The sequence below is a fragment of the Bos grunniens genome, chromosome 25 (genome assembly GCF_055505025.1).
Source record: "Bos grunniens cultivar Pamir isolate PY7600 chromosome 25, Bosgru_T2T1.0, whole genome shotgun sequence".
Classification (NCBI taxonomy): Eukaryota; Metazoa; Chordata; class Mammalia; order Artiodactyla; family Bovidae; genus Bos; species Bos grunniens.
In genome coordinates, this window is record NC_141189.1 from 24,091,671 (window position 1) to 24,110,224 (window position 18,554).

Consider the following 18,554-nt stretch of genomic DNA (forward strand, 5'->3'; position numbering starts at 1 on the left):
AGAATCTGCCTCCCAATGCAGGGGAAGCTGGTTTGATCCCTGGTCAAGGAACTAAAATCCCACATGCCTAGAGGCAACTGCTGAGCCCTTGTGCTCTAGAGCCTGTACTCTACAAAAGAGGCTCACAGGCTGCAAAAAACCCTAATCCTAAAAGGGAAATAAGTGATGTTTCCCTTTCCAAGACTAGATGACCCAGAAAACTCAAGTCCAAAAGATTTCCACAGACAGTCTAAGCTGTATTACGTACTATTAACAAGTGGGTGTTACAAAGCTTGTGATTCTAGAAACAAAATCAGCCACGTAAGTAAAAAAAAAAAAAAAATTTAAGCTATTTTCCTTTTGGTTTATATTTCTATTCCTAGGAAGCAACGTATTTAGGAAAAGTACCTTTTCCCTAAGAGCTTTTCTCCTTTTGGATTTAATGGCTTGAAACCAACATTTACTCGTCTAATTATCAATTATCTCTCACTATTGATGCAGGGTTAGTGAAGTGAAGTGAAGTCGCTCAGTTGTGTCCGACTCTTTGTGACCCCATAGACTGTAGCCTACCAGGCTCCTCTGTCCATGGGATTTTCCAGGCAATAGTACTGGAGTGGATTGCCATTTCCTTCTCCAGAGGATCTTCCCAACCCAGGGCTCGAACCCGGGTCTCCTGCATGGTAGACAGACGTTTTACTGTCTGAGCCACCAGGGAAGTTCAATGAAAATAATAAAAAACACCTAGAGCACCCGGTATTCCCAGACGGTCTCCCATCCAAGTACTACCCAGGCCCGACCCTGCTTAGCTTCCAAGATCAGACGAGATCAGGCTCGTTCAGGGTGGTATGGCCATTAAATCAGCCCTTATCCTTCTTCACTAGTATCAGGGGTTGATCTGATGCAGCGGGGTTTGCTGGGATTCTCCCATGGGCGATATAAGGAATATTAAGTTGTTTAGAGGACCACAACTGAACTGCAATCACAACTGCCTGTGAAATCAGTTCTTATATTTAGAACTTCTTAAAAGTTTTGTAACTTTTATCCTGAGACTGATAGTTCTTCAAATTCTGCTTTTCACTTCCTTAACCCTCAAATCCCAGAATGAGGAAAGATAAGAGATAGGAAGTATGCCTTGGAGGAACTGTGACTGGAAATTGGGCTCTTTTCTTCAAGTCATACTTCATGTATAAACACAGTGCCTGGATAAAACTTGTTATCAAGCACCTACCATGTGCAGCCTGTACTATTAAGAAAAGGCTGATAAATGTCATTGCTAGTACATTTTGGCCTCAGGACATAGTCAGAACTTTCCCCTAAAGCAAGTGTCCCAAAGATTCGTTGGTGAGGTAATTTTTCATGTATAATAGAATATTTATTTTCTTACTGTGATTCTCTTAATGTGTTTTAATAGCCCACCAAACGCACAACCCAGATAATCATGGTGCTGTGCTCACTCACCTAGAGCCAAACATTCTGGAATGTGAAGTCAAGTGGGCCTTAGAAAGCATCACTACAAACAAAGCTAGTGGAGGTGATGGAATTCCAGTTGAGCTATTATTTCAAATCCTAAAAGATGATCCTGTGAAAGTGCTGCACTCAATATGCCAGCAAATTTGGAAAACTCAGCAGTGGCCACAGGACTAGAAAAAGTCAGTTTTCATTTCAATCCCAAAGAAAGGCAATGCCAAAGAATGCTCAACCTACCACACAATTGCATTCATCTCACACGCTAGTAAAGTAATGCTCAAAATTCTCCAAGCCAGGCTTCAGCAATACGTGAGCTGTGAACTTCCAGATGTTCAAGCTGGTTTTAGAAAAGGCAGAGGAACCAGAGATCAGATTGCCAACATCCACTTGATCATCAAAAAAGCAAGAGAGCTCCAGAAAAACATCTACTTCTGCTTTATTGACTACGCCAAAGCCTTTGACTGTGTGGATCACAACAAACCATGGAAAATTCTTCAAGAGATGGGAATACCAGACCACCTGACCTGCCTCTTCAGGAATCTGTATGCAGGTCAGGAAGCAACAATTAGAACTGGACATGGAACAATAGACTGATTCCAAATAGGAAAAGGAGTACATCAAGGCTGTATATTGTCACCCTGTTTATTTAACTTATATGCAGAGTACATCATGAGAAATGCTGGGCTGGATGAAGTACAAGCTGGAATCAAGATTTCTGGGAGAAATATCAATAACCTCAGATATGTAGATGACAGCACCCTTATGGCAGAAAGTGAAGAACTAACGAGCCTCTTGATGAAAGTGAAAGTGGAGAGTAAAAAAGTTGGCTTAAAGCTCAACATTCAGAAAACAAAGATCACGGCATCCAGTCCCATCACTTCATGGCAAATAGATGGGGGAAACATTGGAAACAGTGGCTGATTTTATTGTTTTGGGCTCCAAAATCACTACAAATGGTGACTGCAGCCATGAAATTAAAAGACGTTTACTCCTTGGAAGGAAAGTTATGACCAACCTAGGAGCATATTAAAAAGCAGAGACATTACTTTGCCAACAAAGGTCCATATAGTCAAGGCTATGGTTTTTCTAGTAGTCAGGTATAGATGTGAGAGTTGGACTATAAAGAAAGCTAAGCACCGAAGAATTGATGCTTTTGGACTGTGGTGTTGGAGAAGACTCTTGAGAGTCCCTTGGACTGCAAGAAGATCCAACCTGTCTATCCTAAAGGAAATCAGTCCTGATATTCATTCCCGACTGAAGCTGAAGCTGAAACTCCAATACTTTGGCCATCTGATGCGAAGAACTGACTCATTAGAAAAGACCCTGATGCTGGGAAAGATTGAAGGCAGGAGGAGAAGAGGACAACAGAGGGTGAGATGGTTGGATGGCATCACTGACTCAATGGACATGATTTTGAGTAAACTCCAGGAGTTGGTGATTGACAGGGAGGCCTGGCATGCTGCAGTCCATGGGGTCAACAAAGAACTGGACATGACTGAGCGACTGAACTGAACTGAACTGAAACCCATGACTTAAAGTGATTTCTATTTTGTAGTTCTACCTTTACACATATTACAGAAATTTTTAACCTGGTGTAAAATATAGGAATATAATAGTAAAAATTATGATGTGGAGGAGTCCCCAAAAAAACTAAGTTTGGGAAATGGAGCTCTATGGCACTCTACTGTGGTGTTTGTTCTGGCTAATCTTTTCACTTAGGATGCCTGTTTTGGCTGGCCATGCCAACTTGCAGACACTAGTTTACTCTGAAGCCTTTTTTGGAGCACCTCTTTCTCTGCTTTTATTACATCCAGTTTCACTGTGCCTTTTTCTTCCTTTCCTCCCTTCTTCTGGAGGGCAGGGACTGCATTTTGCTCACTAAAGGAATAAAAATAATGGTAATAATGGTATCACCAACTCAATGGACATTAATTTGAGCAAACTTTGGGAGATAGTGAAGGACAGAGAAGCCTGGCGTGCTTCACAAAGAATCAGACACAACTTAGTGCCTAAACAATAAAAACACTTACTTTGTAATTACTCTTTGCCAGGCTTTCTAGGTACTTTATATACATATATATTAATTCCCATAGTCATCACTGTTTTATAAGGTAAACACGTTATCCTATTTTATAAAAGAGGATCCTGATGCAAAAAGAGGTTAAGTAACTTGAGTACAGCCATAAGGAAAGGAAGAGGTGGAGCCAGATTCAAAATCAAAGTCTGGAGTCAGAGCACCAACTTTTAATCACTAAATAGGCTGCTCAATTTAAGTAAACATGGTTGAATGTTTGCTGATTGCTTTAAAGAACTTAGCCAGTTGTGACAATGGGAACTAAATTTTAGTCCCTGCTTACAAAGAGCAAAAAACCGTTCTTTTTGCACCTAGATATGAATTGCAAGTACCCTTTTACAAGGTCTCCACTTTATAAATATGTTATCCACCCCTCCCCTGCTACTGTCCTTCCTCAGTAATGATGTTATGCATCAGCACCTTCAGAGGAGGCCGGGCACTGGGCTGGACTGCTTGAATCTTCTGTTCCCTGTAGCAGCACTGTTCCTAACACTTCAAAGGGAGCTGACGTCACAGAAGAGATATCAGCACTCATTACAATACTACTACCCTGCAGGTCTTACTCTTCCCTCCCAAGAATCCATCCACCCATCCATCTAACATTTATTCAGTGCCATGTGCCAGGTACATGCAGTTCTAGGCATACAGTGATAAACAAGCAGCCACGGTCCCTGACCTACAGTTTATATTCAAGTGGCAGAGGCAGATGATATACAAGAAAAACAATTTTTCTTGGTGATATGTATTCTCAAAGAATGAAACAATAATATGATATAGATGAGAAGAGGTGGTGATTATTTTGGATAGTCAGTGATATTTGAGTTGGGTCTTGAATGGTATCAAGGAACCTATAAATGGTAAGAGTTCAGGGGAAGAAGATGCAGGAAGAAAGAACAGTAGGGACAAAGGCTATGAAGTGGGAACCAATCTGTGTTAACACAATTGAGAGTCTATGGGGGAAGTGAGGCGATAGGTGTATAGAATCCCACACAGGTTGGGAAAGCAGGCCTTGGAAAGCAGTTTGATTTGTAATCTAAGAGCAAAAGAAGACACTGGTAGGTTTTAGGCAAGTAACAGTATACTGGCCTGACCTGATTTACATTTTTTAAAACATGCTGTATTTCAAACAATACCATAAGTATTTGGTGATTCTACCAACCTTACAGATGGTGAAGAGTCTTGCTTGCTGCTGCTGCTGCTAAGTCGCTTCAGTCATGTCCGACTCTGTGCGACCCCATAGACGGCAGCCCACCACGCTCCCCTGTCCCTGGGATTCTCCAGGCAAGAACACTGGAGTAGGTTGCCATTTTCTTCTCCAATGCATGAAAGTGAAAACTGAAAGTGGAGTCACTCAGTCGTGTCCAACTCTTAGCAACACCATGGACTGTAGCCCACCAGGCTCCTCCATCCATGGGATTTTCCAGACAAGAGTACTGGAGTGGGGTGGCATTGCCTTCTCCGAGAGTCTTGCCTAATGCTACCTAATTGACAGGAAAGCTGGGATTAAGAGCCAAAAAAGCTAGATGGTTATTTTTCTAGCTGCAACTTTTCCCCTGTTTTCATTTTGGAATCAGTATGGGGACTTGAGAGAAGCAGTGATCAATTTCCTTTAAAAAAAAAAAAAAGCACCACCCACTCACTCTTCCACTTGCTACTGAGAATGAAAATACATGTTAAGTACTTGGCATGTCTAAATCTAGTTTTGCAGGAGGCCTATGGGAAGATTGGGCTTCCCAGGTGGAGCTACTGCTAAAGAACCTGCCTGACAATGCAGGAGACAAAAGAGATGCAGGTTCAATCCCTGGGTTGGGAAGATCCCCTGGAGGAAGGCATGACAACTCACTCCAGTATTCTTGCCTGGAGAATCTGATGGACAGAGGAGCCTGGCAGGCTACAGTTCATGGGGTGGCCAAGAGTTTAACATGACTGAAGCCACTTAGCAAGCATGCACGCATGGGAAAATTTGCTAGGACTAGGGGCTTTATCCACTTCACCATTTTCCCCACCCCTGGAACACTTTCTTTCACCTTTGGAAAGACATCACCACATGAACACTAAGGAGTTAAGAGCAGAGACGAAAATTCCCTTTCCTCAGATGAAATTTATAGAAGAATGACTCTGGTCTCAGGAATGTCAAAATTTCAAATGTTGCACTCCCAGGAGGCTTTGCCATCTACTGAAGAAAAAGTGTTGCAGTACAAACAAGGGACAGAAAGGCAAGGGAAGTTAACTGACTTCCAAACCCCAGGTAGAAGGAGACTCTTTCCATCCATTCAAGATCTGTCCCTATGTATAAAATTTTAAAAGTCATCACCAATGAATATAACGTAGCCAAATTTCTCTCCCAACTACTTTATGATTTGTGGGGGGGAGGAGGGTGATCGTGAAACTCACCCAGAGAAATCCACTTTTATGTTCACCAAGCACCAACTGTTACCTATCCTGTGTCCTGCTGCCCTCTCTCCTTAGACCTGGGACTCCTCCTTTTTGCCAAATGAAGATTCCAACTCATACAACTGAAATATTCTTTTATTTTTTTTTTTTTGCTTAACTGCTGATTCCTATCCTTTGGCTTTCATCGCTTTTAACAGACTGTCTTCTTCACACTAAGCCAATGTCTTCACACTAGGTTCTTCCTACTCTATTGTAATTTTCTGTTTGACCTGCATTTCTTTATTCACTGTGTTTTGGGAGGGGGAGAGGGAATAAGGTTGGGACCTTGTCTTATCCATTATACTCCATGCCTGGCAGAGTTGGAGCTTAAAATACTTTTGTTAGAAGAAAAAAAAATTACCCACACAGAATAATTACCAGTAATTTTCATTCTCATCCTGAGATATATGCATTGGTATTTGGGCCAGGTTTCATAACAGAAGACCCTAAGGCATTTAAAAATACTAATTAACCCTCACAATGATGTTTTCAAGAGTGGCACTGTGGGTATCAGGATGAAGAACTGAAGATTCAAGTGTTATTTGGGAAAGCAGTCTTATTACTTTCAGGCAACCCACTCCAGTGTTCTTGCCTGGAGAATCCCAGGGACGGCGGAGCCTGGAGGGCTGCCATCTATGGGGTCGCACAGAGTTGGACACGACTGAAGCAACTTAGCAGCGGCAGCAGCAGAGCAGTCTACACAGCTATTACCTAACCCTCACTCTTAAGTTCTTTTAAGGCCACTTAGCAGCAATGGCACCCCACTCCAGTACTCTTGTCTGGAAAATCCCATGGACGGAGGAGCCTGGAAGGCTGCAGTCCACGGGGTCGCTGAGGGTCGGACACGACTGAGTGACTTCACTTTCACTTTTCACTTTCATGCATTGGAGAAGGAAATGGCAACCCACTCCAGTGTTCTTGCCTGGAGAATCCCAGGGATGGGAGAGCCTGGTGGGCTGCTGTCTGTGGGGTCGCACAGAGTCAGACACGACTGAAGTGACTTAGCAGCAGCAGCAGCGCAGCAGGGTTTGCTTATAGGACTGAAATGATATACTATGTTTCCATGAAGCTTATAACTGTGAAATTGAATATTTCCTGCCATATCAATAAACAAGGATGTAAAAGCCATCAGCGATTTCAGGCCTTCAAATGTGAATGAGGGCTTCCAAAAAGGGACACAATGCCATGCCCCTCTACTCTCCATGGTGATTGTTGAGGAGCTCTGGGGTGGGGGGAGGAGGGAATAGTGAAGGAAAAAAAAAGCAGGATGCTGGCCTCAGACAGCTGAGATGCATAGGAAGAAATGACTTCAATAATCTCAGATTCTTACATCTTCCCATATGTAGAAGAGTGCTAAATTCCTTTAACTTGGTATCTGGTTTTCCATACTTAACAATAATTGATGTTCAGTCTGCCTGCCTACTTTGTTGCAAACTTGTATATAGCCTGACTCTCTCTTCTGCTTCCTCAGAGAAGTCTCTTGGGGCTATCTGAGATTCTGTCTCCTGGGCTTCGAGTCCTAACATTCCCACCAAGTAAAACACTCTACTTTCAGGTTGTGAATGTATTTGTAGTCGACAGAAACAAACACATAGAAAAATGAGGTTCTGGTACTTTTTTTTCATAAAAACAATCCTTTGGGGGAATAAGGTCCATTGCACGCAAATGATCAGGGTTCAAAACCAGCTCCCAAAATTATAATTTAAAGCTTTAGTCATCTGGAAAACCTGCAGGGAATTGAAGTGTTCTTATAATGTCAAAGCAAACAGATTTTCTTGCCCAGGATAGCAGAATAGAGAATGACTACCTTGATTTCAGGCATTCAAAAAATTTCCACACATGTAAAGAAGAGAGATATAATACAAACAATGAACTAATTGGAGTTTGAATACTGACCTCACCACATCAGGCAAGATATTAATCTTCCAGAGCCTCAATTTCTTAAAATGGGGTAACAATAGAACCTTCTTCAAAGAGCTGCTGTAAGGATTGTTCATAATTATCCACGTAAATCACTTAGCATTGGGAGTTAACAAAGGCAAAATGTTACCTGAAATAGGAAATAAAGGAGGAACAGTGAGGCCTCTTTTATCTATGCTAAACTTTGTCTGCAGAGGAGGGAAAAGAAATGTGTTGTCTGTTGGTGAATTTATTGCTTTGTGGTAGTAATGGATTTTCCTAAAGCTGTTTCCCTCTGATTATTAATAATCCATGTACAGTAAAGAGCTATTGTTCTTCAGTATGACTAACCAACCCTGCTGGAGGCATTGCTTATCTTCAGACCACAGCACATACTTCTTACTGGAAATACAATGCAGGTGCCAAAATCAAGAGCATGTTCAAGCTTCCCTTCCTATTTCTCTTCCTTTATCTCTTACTCCTTGCTTGCTTACCCTTCAGTGCACTTTTCTCCTAGATCTGTTATCCTTCCCTACTTTCTAATGCATTTCCATATCCTATACAGTATCATCTTATCTAAACTGAATAACTTTCAAGATAAACTATGGGCCTCATCTTATTGCCCCACACATACCCCATGGACTTATTTCCTGACTGGATTCAGTTTTTGGTTACTAGAATCCAAAAAGGGAAGTGTAATGCCACACACTGCTTTGCATATCTCAGGATATGCTTGTGTGGTGTACTTAATCATACTACAGCTATTCTCTGAAACAGCATCTTTTTACAAGAAATTGACAATATGGTGTGTCAGAGTTAAGGGTCATGGAGGAGAGGATAGATTATATACACAAAGGAAGAGAAATTAAGTTAGGCTTTGTAACACAGGAAATCTTTAGAACACAGGGAAAAACCAAAAATATTTATGTCTGGAAGGTTTCTAAACTATCCCAAACAAGATCATATAAGGCACATATACTCATTCTAAATATATCAGCACAGGAGCACACACAAGATTATACTTGTAAGGGGAACTCCAATCAGGCTATAGTAACCATTGAGATGTTCAGCTATTTGCCCCCTGAGGGATAGAAACTCTAAATGGACACCAAGTTTCAGTCTCTCAATTAAAAAGAAATGGAAGTAACTGCTTTCTTGTTACCGTATTTTAAGAGACAAAGATGAGGTCAATCAGAGAAATGAGAACAAATTACCAGAAGTAGGAGGTGTGTGTGGAAGTGTGTCGTATGTGTGGGCACTAGGCATTGAGTTATTTGCTGTTGTGTCTGACTCTTTGCAACCGCCAGGCTCCTCTGTCCTAGGAATTCTCCAGGCAAGAATACTAGAGTGGGTAGCCATTCCCTCCTCCAGGAGATCTTCCTGACCCAGGGACTGAACCCAAGTTTCTTGCATTTCAGACAGATTCCTTACCATCTGAGCCATCAGGGAACTTGGTCAATGCTAAAGATCAACCCCAGTCATTCATTCATAACTTGACTATCCAAGATTTGAACCCTTCAAAGGAACTAGGTAAGTCAGAGAACACGAAACATTTAAGACATTCAAACCCCTTCTTTGTGATAAGTCCTAAGGAATTGGATTAAGAAGCAGACAAAAGGGCTCTGCTTATAGCCTTAGATACACCTGACCCCTGATCCAACCATCTGATATATAGGCCTTACTCCGCACAGGGGGTCTCCGCCTTCATGACAGTTTCCAAGTACCCGCCAACTATTGAATGAACCACTTTCCCCATCTGCAGAGGCACAGGAGCTCTTTACTAGACAAATTTCCTTCAGAGTAGGAGCAATGACTTTACTATCCATGGATAGCCACACTATCCATCTTTAGTGTGCAGAATGATTAGACCTGAGAGCATCTTTAAGTTTCTCCAGTCCAACACTGACCAATAGAATTTTCTTCAATGTTGGGAATATTTTCTATCTTTGCTGTCCAACAGGGTAGCCGCTGGCACTGGGTACCTGAAATATGGTGAGTACATCTGAGGAACTGCATTTTTTATTTTACTTCATTTAAATTGAAATAGTTACATGTAGTTTGTGCGTACAGACAGACAGCAGAGCTCTAAACCAAGAACTGCAAATCAAATGTCCATAGGGGTCAGGCAGGTAGAGGAAGGGAAAAGAATCTCACGGGCTCCAGCTGACTGTTGCTGTGCAGGAAACTCAGGCTGGTGTTGCCAGATTGTCACTTTTTCAAATGAAGCTGAAAATTGAATTTTTTAATTTGGCAAGTAAATTAAAAAAAATAATTTAGATCAATTTATGGGCCAAACCATGTTTTCAGGCATTTTGTTATCTGTAATCTAGGCCAATCTGTAACCCCTTAAGCTCAAAGAACAGGACCATTCTGCTGGTCAGTAGTGACCCAGGACTGAAATCCAAGCCTTCTGATTCTTCTTTTTTTGGTATATGGGATTTTAGTTCTCAAAGCAGGGATCGAACCAGCAATCCCTGCAGTGGAAGCATGAAGTCTTAAATGCTGGACGGCCAGAGAAGTCCCTTCTGATTATTCTTCTGATACTCTTTCTAGATTTTATGAAATCAACCATATCTAGTGATGGAGGCAGCAGCAACATCAGGGACAAATGCTCCTTCGTCAGAAGGTGTTGAAATTCATGGTTTATACATTAAGGACACACAGTTCCTATACACTGGGCTCTATGGGCAAAGCTCTGAACGAGGAGCCAACAGGGCACAAAGAAGAAACAATTCACAGGATAGTCAGACCCATAAACAATAAGCAAAGTAAGGTTTGTTACAGTGAACACAAACCACCTAAGCAGGAGTCCAAAAGCACTGACAGCTGGCAGAGGAAAGGAAGAAAGAGATTTGAGCCAGAACTTCCAGGCTGAGTCTCAGTGATTATGAGGGTGGGTCCCATTATTCAAGAATATTACAGGGCCTCCTTTTATCTTTGAGGCTTTATATGTACAGTCTCCTCTGCTGGCTTTTCCTTCTATGGATATCTAAATGTAAAGAGCCCCAAGGAGTTTAGTGGCCTTCCTCTCCCCTACCCTGCCAAGAGTATGTTTCAATACATAAACATTTAACAGCACAACAGTTAAGCCAAAATTGCCCAATTTCAAAACTTCACCAGCATTCTTAAATTTACTTTTTATTCCTTGATTAACAAAGCAAAATAGGGCTTCCCACAGAGGCCTTCCTCTCTATCTGCACTCTCTTCTTAGGTGATTTAGGAATAAACTGCTACATTTATTATCTCTCTTGAGTTTTCCCTTGATTTTCATATTTAACTTCTCAACATCTTTACCTGGACAGTTAACAAACTTATCAAAACTAGTATGTTTAAAAGAATAGAGTGCCTTCCAAACTATTTTCTCTGAGGAGTCATCTTTGGTTCCATCCTTTCACATACACTTCATATCCAATTTGGCAACAAGTCCTGCAAGTTCTAGTTTCAGAATACATTCTGAATTTAATTCTTCCATTTCACTGTCACCTCTCCCTTGGCCTACTGCAACAGCTGCCAAACAGGTCTGACCACTTGTACCCTTCTCTATTCAGGAGCCAAGAATGATTTTCTAAAACTGTAAATGAGATCTGTCACTCCTTCTTAAACTCTCCAGTAACCCAACAGTTAAGCTCTCGCCTTGGGCTAAGCTATGCTTGATCAGGCCATGCCACTTCTCCATCACAGACCACTCTGACTCTTGTTCTTCCCTTTCTGATCCAAGCATCTGACTTTCTCGCCGTTTCCTTCTTTAGATACCTTCTTTTCTCCACCTAGAAAGCTCATTCCCTAGCTTCCCTCTTTTCTGGGATTTTTGCAAACCCGGCCTCCTCTGAACAGTCTTATCTGATTTAGAGTGGCCCTCCCCTCATCTTCTGGGCTTCCCTTGTGGCTCAGCTGGTAAAGAATCTGCCTGCAATGAGGGAGACCTGGGTTCGATCCCTGGGTTGGGAAGAACCCCTGGATAAAGGGAACGGCTACCCACTCCATGGGGTCGGAAAGAGTCGGACACGACTGAGCGACTTTCATTTTCCCCTTATCTTCTACCACTTCACCTGATATTACTTCCTTTGGGGCATTTCTTACCTGCTGATATCTACCTTATTGATTTACTTTTTAAGTTACTCCCGGACTCGAAAAATTTCCCGTAGCAACGTTTTTCGTGGACCAAAGGATTTAAGAAGCTAGTTCTCTATATCTTAGAAAATCTCAGTATCGTGCAGGGTACTCGTTTGTGTCAACCTTCCTCGGCTAGACGCCTCGCCTCCGGATTTGCCCCTATTAATCTCCCATTCATCAACACATTGGGGGAATCCAAAGGATTCAGAGATGGGCCCCAAATCGGCATTTCAGCGTTCCCAAATCAGGCCTCCCCTTCCTGGCCCTCAAGCCGCTTCCCTTAGCAGGTTCCTGAGGCGAGCGGCGGTGACACCAAGCAGCCCTCGCGAGGCTGGGGTCACACAGGCTCGTCTCCTAGCAACGTCGTACCCCCCCACCCCCACCCCATCCCTGCCCCTGAGGAGTCCACCCCTTCCCCGTTTCCCGCGCCAGGAGTCGGCGTCTCCATCCTCAACACTCACTCTGCGTCAGTCCAGCCTTCCCCCACCCACAGAAGCACCGCAGCCTCCGGCAGGCTGGGAGGAGGCGGCGCCGGGAGCGCAGCTGAGCGGCGGCGGACTGAGCTCTCTAGCAGGTCTGGTAGGCCAGACCGGACCAAACCACCGGACGGACTTCTGTGGGAGCATTAGTCCCAAGTCGAGGGTAGGCTCGACCCTTCGTTAAACTTCAAACTCTAGATCACGCTCCGCCGTATACCCAACAAGATAGCCAAACTCATCCTTTCCTTAATTCCCTTTTCCCCTTTTCGTTCTCCTCTCGCCACCCTATTCCAGCGAAAAAAATGGTCCACTCCATCTCTTCCTTGCCCTCCCTCCGCGTTGCTAAGTCTTTGCCCTTACTTGGGGACAGCTTCGTACGTCTTTGCGTACGTCATGACGCAAACTGCCACTCGTTCCCTCCTCTCTCCTTTCCTATTCCGCCTGCCGAAGCGGGCGGCCTGCGGGGTTACCGGAAGTGATGATGCAGGAGACGATGGAGGGGGCGGGGCTTCGGGGCGGCCGCCGCTGGTGGGCGGCAGATGAAGGGGAGGAGGCGGCAGTGGTGGGAGAAGAGGCGGCGGCGGCGGCGGCGGAGGGGGTAGGGAACCTGGAAACGCGAGCGGGGATGGTAGGTGTTTTGGACCCGCCGGGCCGCCGTCGTTTCCAGAAAGGGTTTGACTGGAGGAACCTCTGGAGCAGCTGTGAGTTTGAGGGGGGGTTTGAGGAAAAGGGGAGGCTTTGGGAGATGAAGGGGCGGGGGCTGGGTACCTTCGAGAAAGGGAGGGGGGGTGGAAGGGGAGGCGTGGAAATCAGCTCCTTGTCTGGACTGGTCCCGCTGGAAGGAGAGGCTGTGAGGGGAGCCTGTGGCGTGTCAGCCGCAGGGCTCAGAAAACTTACCTACTGTCCCTGCCTCCTCACCGCCAGCACCCCTCAACCCAGGGCCTGGGGCTCTGGGGGCCGGAGCTGCCCTGGAGGGGGCACGGACTCTGGTCCTCTGCGCCTTGTAAGCGCCGTGAGGTAGGAGCCCAAACGAGAGGTGGTGGGTGAATCTCCAGCTCCCTCCGCCCTCATCTACCTCCCCACCCCCATCTTCCTCTTTAATCATTAACAGCCCTGGAATTAAGGGGCTCAGACCTGAAGTCCTTCCTATGCACCATTGCTATATACGATAACTATCTGTGCCTGAGGTGATGGGGCTGGAAGCTTTGCCCGTATCCTGTATAGGAAGTGGGACAGAGTGACAAATGTATTGTTTTTTTTTCCCCATTCCCCCCCCCCTACAATCTTCTCCCGTGCATAGCCCTCCTTTCCACTTTAATTCTCCGTGACTAGGTGGTAATTGTGGTTTTTTTTTTTTCTTTATTGCACTTGGTATCTTGGTTACCTCTTTTGAATTTGGTGTTCCGCCTCCATCCCAGGTCTTAACTGCAAGCTTTGTAATACTTCAGTTACAAGCTGTCTGTCTTTGGAAGTATCTCTCAATCCCTGGTCGCTCCCTATTAAAATGAGCGTTTTACCCTCTGAATACTGGAATTCCAAAGCCCTTGCAAGGATTCCTAAATGGCATCATAGCCCAGGAATCAAGGTCTCTTGCTCTAAATACTTTATGTGTGAGGAATTTAAATGTTGTCAACTCTTTCCAAAATGATTTGATGTTAGGCTAATTCTAGATTTCTTGTTTCTCTCCACCCACACTTCATGATGCACTTTGGAGAACAGAAAACCCCGTATTACTCTTTTGTTTCTACAATTGGACAATAGCTCTTATTTTTTCTTTTGTGTGTCTGGCACACAAGTCTTCAGTGACAAATTTGGCTTGTGCAGATTTCCATCTTATTTATTTAGTTTATTCTTTGTGTATAGGTGGTCTTACATGAGACAGCATGATTTGCTTAATTTTCTTTCAGGGAAGAATACAAACCAGTAACGGATGTGAAAAAATTATTTAGCAAAGAATGATTTGAAAAGAAGATCTCTTTGTTGATGTTTTGTTGGTTTTTGTGAGGGGGGGGGTGGGGAGAGTAGTGCTTCTTTAGCCTGTAGTATGGATTTCAGAGCGAAGTGTAATGATTCCTACTTTGGTGTTGATATTTTCTTTGAAAGTCCTTGTGAGTCTGGAACTGTTTTCTAAAGAACTTGAAGAGATGGTTCCCAAATTTTAGCGATCCTTTGATGATTAGAAAGTGTCTGTAAATCCTGTCCCTCTGTAACTGAGTTTATGTGCATATTGCTAGAATTATCATAATGGGTTCCATCCTACTCATCAGGGCTTTCAGGCCTGATAAAACAATATTTAATGCTTTCATTGTACAAGTAACAGCATGTTTGGATGTTTCACAGAAATGCAACAAAAGGAAAAAATGACTACTGTTCTCACCTTAGTGATTTGGAATCATTGAATACAAAGTCCAAAATTCATTCACTCAACAAACATTTATTGACAGGCTACTAGTTGCTAGCCAGTATTTTAGGCAGTGGGCGTACAAAGAAGAACATCGCAGTAAGGTCCATGCTCTCATGGAGCATACATTGGAGTGGGGTGGGGACAGATAAATAAGCAAATTGGATTTTGATAAGAGCTGAAGAAAATCAGCTCTTATCTGTGATTGTGAGTGCTGTGATAGAAAGTGTCTGACTGGGGTACAGTCTAGACCTTTCTGAGAAGGCAACACTGAAGTTGAGCTTTAAATAAAAAGGAGCCCGCTTTGCAAAAATACAGGAGGAAACTTCCAGGTTTAGGGACTAGCTAGTGCAGAAACTGGGCTGGAGTATGGCAAGTTCCAAAGAGTGGGAAGAAAGGAATGGTGAAGAGGAGGTCGGGGAGGATAGGGGTAGGAGTAATAGCTAGAGCCTAGTGATCAAAGCGGAGAAGGCAATGGCACCCCACTCCAGTACTTTTGCCTGGAAAATCCCGTGGACGGAGGAGCCTGGTGGGCTGCAGTCCATGGGGTCGCTAGAGTCGGACACGACTGAACGACTTCACTTTCACTTTTCACCTTCATGCATTGGAGAAGGAAATGGCAACCCACTCCAGTGTTCTTGCCTGGAGAATCCCAGGGACGGGGAAGCCTGGTGGGCTGCTGTCTCTGGGGTCACACAGAGTCGGACATGACTGAAGAGACTTAGCAGCAGTGATCAAAGAGAAGAGTGAAAAGAGTTTAGGTCAGAGAGATGGAGGCTGGGCTCAGAATAGGTAGGCAAAATAAGAGCAAGAAGGAGAAGGATATAGAAAATGATGTTCCTTGTAATTCTGTTGTTTTTCCCAGAGTCTTGCCACATAGTATTTTAAGGATACTCTTAGAGTATTGTCTGGAGAAGGGAACAGCTATCCACTCCAGTATTCTAGCCTGGAGAATTCCATGGACTGTATAGTTGGACATGACTGAGCGACTTTCACTTTACTTAGAGTATTGTAGGGGAAAAAAGGTCACCCTGCTGAGAGTGGGAGAGGAGGAGGCAGTGGTTATCTGGGTCTTTTCTGGCAGATGAATCTCAAGCCACAAGTTAAGAATTCAGTGGGATGTTCAATTGAGAGGTTGCCTTTTTCCTTATAGGATTTCGTCTTACATGCTTTTTAAAATTCCATAATGGGTATCCCAAATGTGTTCTAGTATATGAATCCTCTTTTGCTTCTAGCTGTGAATTTAGGGCTGAAGATTGGGCACATGATAATAATATGCCCCTGTTGGTCTACAAGATGACCATTACAATTTAAGTTTGAAGTTGTTTTTCGTAGGAAGGCAGATTTTATGTTGCGCTATTTCCATTTTTGTCTGGTCTGCCTGATGACTAATAACATTCAGCTGAGGTGTGTGTGTAGGTTGGTGCTAAAAGTTCACTCTGGATTACGTTAGATAAATGACCATTGGGGCATAATCCCACTCTGTCGGCATCTTTGGGCTGGCATGTAACCAAGTGATGTAACCTACTTTTGCCTTCTGTTGGGGCCATTCATCTCTAGTAGCCAGTTGCTTCTCAGCTTCACCTTGACCAGATTGTCCACTTGAGAGGCCCAATCAGGACTCCTTGATTTGGCCCTGTTGAGCCAAATGTTTCAGTGGGCTGAAACAGTCAGAATATGCTGTTTCTTTTGAACACCACAACAGTGACTAGTGTGTTCTTTGAGTGAATTGGCTCTTTGAGCTAGGCATTTGAGAGACTTAAATGTTGCTTGGGCTGTTTGTAGTAAAGTTAGTATCAGAAATGCTATGTAAAACTGTTTCGTGTTTGCGAAAAATGAATCAGAAATTTTGGACTTGTCACCTGTTTTAAGTTCTAGCATGGGTAAATGGATTATCAAAAGTAACTTGAATAGTCCTGGGCAGTCCTGGGGGTAATGAAAGGGTTGGAGTTGAGCCTGAACTGACTTACTGAACCCCAACTTGAATGTAAATAGGAAGTCTTTGGTTGGCAAGCAAGTGAACAGCTAGAATTAGGCAAACAATAGACTCTACCCTTTATACTGCAGAGTAACTCAAAGAACTGAGAATTGATTATATGTGACGGCTTCCCTGGTAGCTCAGATGGTAAAGAATCTGCCTGCAATGTAGAAGACCCGGATTCAATCCCTGCATCAAGAAGATCCCCTGGAGGAGGGAATGGCTACCCACTCCAGTATTCTTGCCTGGAGAATTCCATGAACAAAGGAGCCTGATGGGCTACAGTCCATGGGATTGTAAAGAATCAGACATGACTGAGTGAGTAACACTTTCACTTACACACACACACACACACACACACACACACACAGGCTTCCCAGATGGCTCTAGTGGTAAACAACCTGCCTGCCAGTGCAGAAGATGCAAGAGACTCAAGATTTGATCCCTGGGTTGGATCCCTCCCCTAGATCCCCCTGGAGGAGGGCATAGCAACCCACTCCAGTATTCTTGCTTGGAGAATCCCATGGCCAGAGGACCCTGGTGGGCTACAGTCCATCAGGTCGCAAAGAGTTGGACAGGACTGAAGCAACAGTGCACATGTGCACGCACACACATACACACACACATGCACACATGTGGCTTTGGTCTAGGTTGTATCTTAATGTTGGATTTTAATCTAGCTAATGGATTATTAAGATGTCCACTATTCATCTTCAGTTATAACTCAAGTATGAAAATACCCTGTAGGCTGAAATTTCATCAGTCAGTTTGGAGACTGGTGGCTCTTATTTGTGAAATGGGTAGGATGGGTAGGAGGGGAACTTGAATACAGGGAGAAGCCATTGACCCCTGCATTGGCCACTAATTGTGTTTGGGGAAAGAATCTACAAACCTAAATGAATTTAGATTCTCAGACCTGAACTGGCCTTTTAATCTAGAGTACCAGTGAGTTTGTTAAACTCCTGGGGCTTTTAGACAAACTCTTCTGAAAGAAGAGTTGATGCCACTTACTTTTGGAGTTGTGGGTGTGCATTGCATTAGATGACTTAAAATTAACCTGATTTTGCTACTGTTTTGTGCTGCAGTAAGAGGAGTTAATTGTACACTGGCTGCCAGTTGTTTTAAGGTGAAGATGTGGTAACTCTGAATGAAACAATGGTAATTACGTGGTGACTCCTGTTCCCCCAGCTCTTGATTACTTACAGTTACCTCTTTGTGTCTATTTACAGATGTTGATACCAGTGAACCAGGATCAATTCTCCCTAAATGTTGGAACAGTGTTCTGAAGCTCTCTGCACAATGGACCAGAGTGTTTCATTGAGTTAGTGTATTTCAATTCAAATCTAGTTTTACCAGTTCTTATATCTGTTTTTCTTGGTCATGGAGGAATCTACTTATTTTGGGGGGGAAAGGCGATTACTATAGCACCTGTCTTATTCAATTAGTGAATGATTACAAGTAAGAACTTAACATATTAATTATCTGAAGTGGCTCAAACTAATCTTTTGAAGTTGTGATATGTAGAAAGGGGAAAATGGGAGGGGAGAAATGCCAAATCCTCTTCTTTAAGATGAAACTATTTAAATACCATACATCAGAATAGGGAAGCTCAGTAAAGGGATCTTGAGGTGGTGAATAGTCCTTGTATCAAAATAAATCATTATGGTCAGTGAGTGCCCTGATACCAACCTGATTATATGAAAAAAGTAGGCATCATATTGATGACTATTG

The 18,554-nt window shown here is 43.5% G+C and overlaps 2 protein-coding genes and 1 pseudogene across 47 annotated transcripts in view; 1 reads left to right on the top strand and 2 right to left on the bottom strand.

The window, feature by feature from the left end:
• The window catches only part of LYRM1 (LYR motif containing 1), a 61,572-nt gene extending 48,047 nt beyond the window's left edge, over positions 1-13,525 (bottom strand). For 6 of the 26 annotated variants that reach the window (XR_015154653.1, XR_015154654.1, XM_086375465.1 and 3 more), the window contains exon 1: positions 12,427-12,815. The gene's annotated coding sequence lies outside the window, so the exon portion shown is untranslated. Of the gene's footprint in view, positions 1-7,849; positions 8,004-12,426; positions 13,021-13,341 lie in introns of those variants that run through there. The other 20 variants (XM_086375466.1, XM_086375461.1, XM_086375452.1 and 17 more) reach the window with 9 other exon arrangements.
• LOC147345305 (5S ribosomal RNA) lies at positions 719-836 on the bottom strand (annotated as a pseudogene).
• DCUN1D3 (defective in cullin neddylation 1 domain containing 3) overlaps positions 12,866-18,554 on the top strand; it is a 59,477-nt gene continuing 53,788 nt past the window's right edge. For 4 of the 21 annotated variants that reach the window (XM_086375413.1, XM_086375414.1, XM_086375415.1 and 1 more), the window contains exons 1-3: positions 13,006-13,145; positions 16,913-17,141; positions 18,053-18,144. The gene's annotated coding sequence lies outside the window, so the exon portion shown is untranslated. Of the gene's footprint in view, positions 13,146-13,327; positions 13,462-16,912; positions 17,142-18,052; positions 18,145-18,554 lie in introns of those variants that run through there. The other 17 variants (XM_086375417.1, XM_086375421.1, XM_086375428.1 and 14 more) reach the window with 11 other exon arrangements.